Source organism: Aegilops tauschii, chromosome 5 (assembly GCF_002575655.3).
Source record: "Aegilops tauschii subsp. strangulata cultivar AL8/78 chromosome 5, Aet v6.0, whole genome shotgun sequence".
Lineage (NCBI taxonomy): Eukaryota > Viridiplantae > Streptophyta > Magnoliopsida > Poales > Poaceae > Aegilops > Aegilops tauschii.
The window spans coordinates 382135319-382141318 of record NC_053039.3 but is presented as its reverse complement, the minus strand read 5'-3'; positions in this window follow the sequence as shown (position 1 = coordinate 382141318).

Below are 6000 nucleotides of genomic sequence, written 5' to 3'. Positions count from 1 at the left end.
TTTTACCTAGACTAGCTCCAAAATGATCCATTTTACCTATGTTAGCTCTAAAATGACCCATTTTACCTAGGTTAGCTCCAAAATGACCCATCTTACAAAGGTTAGCTCCAAAATGATGCATTTTACCCAAGTTAGCTCTAAAATGACCCATTTTACCTAGATTAGCTCATAAACGGTCCATTTCACCTAGGTTAGCTCACAAACGATCAATTTCACCTAAATTAGCTCATAAATGTCATATATTCTTCTTCTTCTTCATTTTCTTCTTCTTCTTCTCCAAAATGACATAAGTTAGGTATTAGTTAGCTCTAATATGCTTAGTTCACTCAAAGATGGCATAATTAGCTAGGTTGGCTCCATTTTACCTAAGTTGGCTCTAATATGCTAAGTTATCTCTACTATGCTTAGTTTCCTATAGGTTAGCTCCAAAATTACTTATGTTAGCACAAAATGACCAAGTTTACATAATAAGCTTAATTATAGTCTTCTTCTTCTTCTCCAAAATGACATAAGTTAGCTATAAGTTAGCTCTAATATGCTTAGTTCACTCAAAGATGGCATAATTAGCTAGGTTGGCTCCATTTTATCTAAGTTGGCTATAATATGCTAAGTTATCTCTAATATGCTTAGTTTCCTATAGGTTAACTCCAAAATTACTTATGTTAGCACAAAATGACCAAGTTTACATAACAAGCTTAATTATAGTCTTCTTCTTCTTCTAGTATTCTTCTAGTCTTCTTCTAGTATTCTTCTAGTCTTCTTCTTCTTCTTCTTCATTTTCTTCTAGGTTAGCTCCATTTTACTTAAGTATGCTTACTTCTTATAGTCTTCTTCTTCTTCTTCTTTTTCTTCTTCTTTTTCTAACATCTTGTTTATCATTTTGCAGATTTGATTTAATTCACGGAAGCTTGCATGGATGGAGTGCTTATTTTCCATTTGTGCTTTTATAGATGGAGTGCTTGTTTGGATGAACTATGTTTCTTTTGTATCGATGAACTATGCATGTATGGTAGGATGACACTATCGTAATATGTATGGTTGGATGCATGTATGTGGAACTTGCTATGTATGGTTGATGGAACTATGCATGTATGATAAAATTATATGTGTTGGATATCTCATATGTTTGCTGTGAACTTGCCATGTGAAAAATATATATGTATCATCTATTTGCTGTGAAAATGGTTGGGTATAAGAAAAAACAGAAGAAAGAGGCAATGCAGGCTCTTTGCCGTCTGCCACCGACGGCAACGGGCTCTTTGCCGTCCGCCGCGGACGGCAAAGAAGCCACGTGGCAACCACCTGTGCTTCCTGGCAGCTGACCCATTTGGTCAGTTTGCCTATAGTGGCAGACGGCAAAGGCTTGATGCTCTTTGCCGTCAGTGGCGGACGACAAAGGCTGCCGTTAGACGCCTAACTGACTAATAGCGAATTTATTGCCGTCGGCTTTCTTTGTCGTCCGCCGCTGATGGCAAAGGCCCCTTTGCCGTCCGCTTCAGAAAGCAGACGGCAAAGAAGCTCTTTACCGTACCCTACTTTGCCGGAGCCTTTTGCCGTCCGCGGTAGACGGCAAAGGCCTTTGCCGTCCGCCATCCTTGCCTTTGCCGTCTGCCGTGGCAGACGGCAAAGTAGCTGATTCCTGTAGTGGGGGTGAATCCTACTTGGACTAGGAGTCCAAGTAGAACTCCCCCCTTGGCGCGCCCCCTTTAGGGCCGGCCTCCTCCTCCTCCCCCCTTTATATACGTGGGAGGGGGCACCCCAAAGACACACAAAAGTTTCTCTTAGCCGTGTGTGGTGCCCCCCTCCACAGTTACACACCTCGGTCATATCATCGTAGTGCTTAGGCGAAGCCCTGCGCCGGTAACTTCGTCATCACGGTCGCCACGCCGTCGTGCTGACGGAACTCTCCCTCATCCTCAACTGGATCAAGAGCTCGAGGGACGTCATCGAACTGAATGCGGAGGTGTCGTACGTTCGGTGCTTGGATTGGTTGGATCGCGAACACGTTCGACTACATCAACCGTGTTACTAAACGCTTCTGCTTTCGGTCTACGACGGTACGTGGACACACTCTCCCCGCTCGTTGCTATGCTTCTCCTAGATAGATCTGGCGTGATCGTAGGATTTTTTTTTAAATACTACATTCCCCAACAGTGGCATCCGAGCCAGGTCTATGCGTAGATGTTATATGCACGAGTAGAACACAAAGAGTTGTGGGCGATAATAGTCATACTGCTTACCAGCAACGTCTTACTTTGATTCGGCGGTATTGTTGGATGAAGTGGCCCGGACCGACATTACATGACCACGTTCATGAGACTGGTTCTACCGACATGCTTCGCACACAGGTGGCTAGCGGGTGTCTGTTTCTCCAACTTTAGTTGAATCGAGTTTGACTACGCCCGGTGCTTGTTGAAGGTTAAAACAGAACACTTGACGAAAAATCATTGTGGTTTTGATGCGTAGGTAAGAACGGTTCTTGCTAAGAAGCCCATAGCAGCCACGTAAAACTTGCAACAACAAAGTAGAGGATGTCTAACTTGTTTTTGCAGGGCATGTTGTGATGTGATATGGTCAAGACGTGATGAGATATAAATTGTTGTATGAGATGATCATGTTTTGTAACGGTTATCGGCAACTGGCAGGAGCCTTATGCTTGTTGCTTTATTGTATGAAATGAAATCGTCATGTAATTGCTTTACTTTATCAGTAAGCGGTAGCAATAGTCGTAGAAGCAATAGTTGGCAAGAAGACAACGATGCTTCGATGGAGATCAAGGTGTCAAGCCGGTGACAATGGTGATCATGACGGTGCTTTGGAGATGTGGATCAAAGGCACAAGATGATGATGGCCATATCAGATCACTTATTTTGATTGCATGTGATGTTTATCTTTTATGCATCTTATTTTGCTTAGTACGGCGGTAGCATTATAAGATGATCCCTCACTAAATTTCAAGGTATAAGTGTTCTCCCTGAGTATGCACCATTGCTACAGTTCATCGTACCGAGACACCACGTGATGATCGGGTGTGATAAGCTCTACGTTCACATACAACGGGTGCAAGCAAGTTTTGCACATGTGGAATACTCGGGTTAAACTTGACGAGCCTAGCATATGCAGATATGGCCTCGGAACACTGAGATCAAAAGATCAAACATGAATCATATAGTAGACATGATCAACATAGAGATGTTCAGCATTGAAAACTACTCCATCTCACGTGATGATCGGACATGGTTTAGTTGATATGGATCACGTGATCATTTAGATGACTAGAGGGATGTCTATTTAAGGGGGAGTTCTTAAGTAATATGATTAATTGAACTTTAATTTATCATGAACTTAGTCCTGATAGTATTTGCGTATCTATGTTGTATATCAATAGCTTGCGATGTAGCTCCCCGTTTATTTTTTGATATGTTCCTAGAGAAAAACAAGTTGAAAGATGATAGTAGCAATGATTCGGACTGGGTCCATGATCTGAGGATTATCCTCATTGCTGCACAGAGGAATTCTGTCCTTGATGCACCGCTAGGTGACAGAACTATTGCAGGAGGGGATGAAGATGTTATGAACGTTTGGCAAGCTCAGTATGATGACTACTTGATAGTTTAGTGCGCCATGCTTTACGGCTTAGAACCGGGACTTCAAAAACGTTTTGAACGCCACGGAGCATATAAGATGTTCCAAGAGATGAAATTGGTATTTCAGACTCATGCCCGAGTCGAGAGATATGATACCTCTGACAAGTATTTTTCCTACAAGATGGAGGAGAATAGCTCAACCAGTGAGCATGTGCTCAGAATGTCTAAGTACTACAATCGCTTGAATCAAGTGGGAGTTAATCTTCTAGATAAGATAGTGATTGACAGAGTTCTCTAGCCACTATCACCAAGTTACTCGAACTTCGTGATGAACTATAATATGCAAGGGATGACGAAAACGATTCCCGAGCTCTTCGCGATGCTGAATTCGGTGAAGGTAGAAATCAAGAAAAGCATCAAGTGTTGATGGTTGACAAGACCACTAGTTTCAAGTAAAAGGGCTAGGGAAAGAATGGGAACTTCAAGAAGAATGGCAAGCAAGTTGCCACTCCCATGAAGGATCCCAAAGATAGACCCAAGCCTGAAACTGAGTGCTTCTACTGCAAAGGAAATGGTCACTAGAAGCGGAACTGCCCCAAATACTTGGCGGATAAGAAGGATGGCAAAGTAAACAAAAGTATATATGATATACATGTTATTAATGTGTACTTTACTAGTGTTCATAGTATCCCCTGGGTATTTGATATTGGTTCAGTTGCTATGATTAGTAACTCGAAACAGGAGTTACAAAATGAACAGAGACTAGTTGAGGGCGAGGTGACGATGTGTGTTGGAAATTATTCCAAGGTTGATAAAGATCACCATCGCATACTCCCTCTACCTTCTGGATTAGTATTGGAACTAAATAAATGTTATTTGGTGTTTGCGTTGAGCATGAATATGATTGGATCATGTTTATTGCGATACGGTTATTCATTTAAGTCAGAGAATAATTTTTGTTCTGTTTACATGAATAAAACCTTCTATGGTCTTACATCCAATGTAAATGGTTTACTGAATCTCGATCGCAGTGATACACATAATATTGATGCCAAAAGATGCCAAGTTGATAATGATAGTGCAACATATTTGTGGCACTGCCGTTTAGGTCATATTGGTGTAAAGCGCATGAAGAAACTCCATGCAGATGGATTTTTGGAATCACTTGATTATGAATCATTTGATACTTGCGAACCATGCCTCATGGGCAAGATGACTAAAACTCCGTTCTCCGGAACAATGGAGCGAGCCAATGACTTATTGGAAATAATACATACCGATGTATGCGGTCCAATGAGTGTTGAGGCTCGCGGCGGGTATCATTATTTTCTGACCTTCACAGATGATTTGCGCAGATATGGGTATATCTACTTAATGAAACACAAGTCTGAAACATTTGAAAAGTTCAAAGAATTTCAGAGTGAAGTGGAGAATCATCGTAATAAGAAAATAAAGTTTCTACAATTTGATCGCGGAGGCGAATATTTGAGTTACGAGTTTGGCCTTCATCTAAAACAATGTGGAATAAGTTTCACAACTCACGCCACCTGGAACACCACAGCGTAATGGTGTGTCCGAACGTTGTAAGCGTACTTTATTGGATATGGTGCGATCTATGATGTCTCTTACCAATTTACCACTATCGTTTTGGGGTTATGCATTAGAGACAGCTGCATTCACGTTAAATAGGGCACCATCTAAATCCATTGAGACGACACCATATGAACTGTGGTTTGGCAAGAAACCTAAGCTATCGTTTCTTAAAGTTTGGGGCTGCGATGCTTATGTGAAAAAGCTTCAACCTGATAAGCTCGAACCCAAATCGGAGAAATGTGTCTTCATAGGATACCCAAAGGAAACTGTTGGGTACACCTTCTATCACAGATCCGAAGGCAAGATATTCATTGCTAAGAATGGATCCTTTCTAGAGAAAGAGTTTCTCTCGAAAGAAGTGAGTGGGAGGAAAGTAGAACTTGATGAGGTAATTGTACCTTCTCCCGAATTGGAAAGTAGTTCATCACAGAAATCAGTTCCAGTGATTCCTACACCAATTAGTGAGGAAGCTAATGATGATGACCATGAAACTTCTGATCAAGTTACTACCGAACCTCGTAGGTCAACCAGACTACGGTCCGCACCAGAGTGGTACGGTAATCCTGTTCTGGAAGTCATGTTACTAGACCATGACGAACCTACGAACTATGAGGAAGCGATGATGAGCCCAGATTCCGCGAAATGGCTTGAGGCCATGAAATCTGAGATGGGATCCATGTATGAGAACAAAGTTTGGACTTTGATTGACTTGCCCGATGATTGGTGAGCCATTAAGATTAAATGGATCTTCAAGAGGAAGACGGACGCTGATAGTAGTGTTACTATCTACAAAGCTCAAATTGTCGCAAAATGTTTTCGA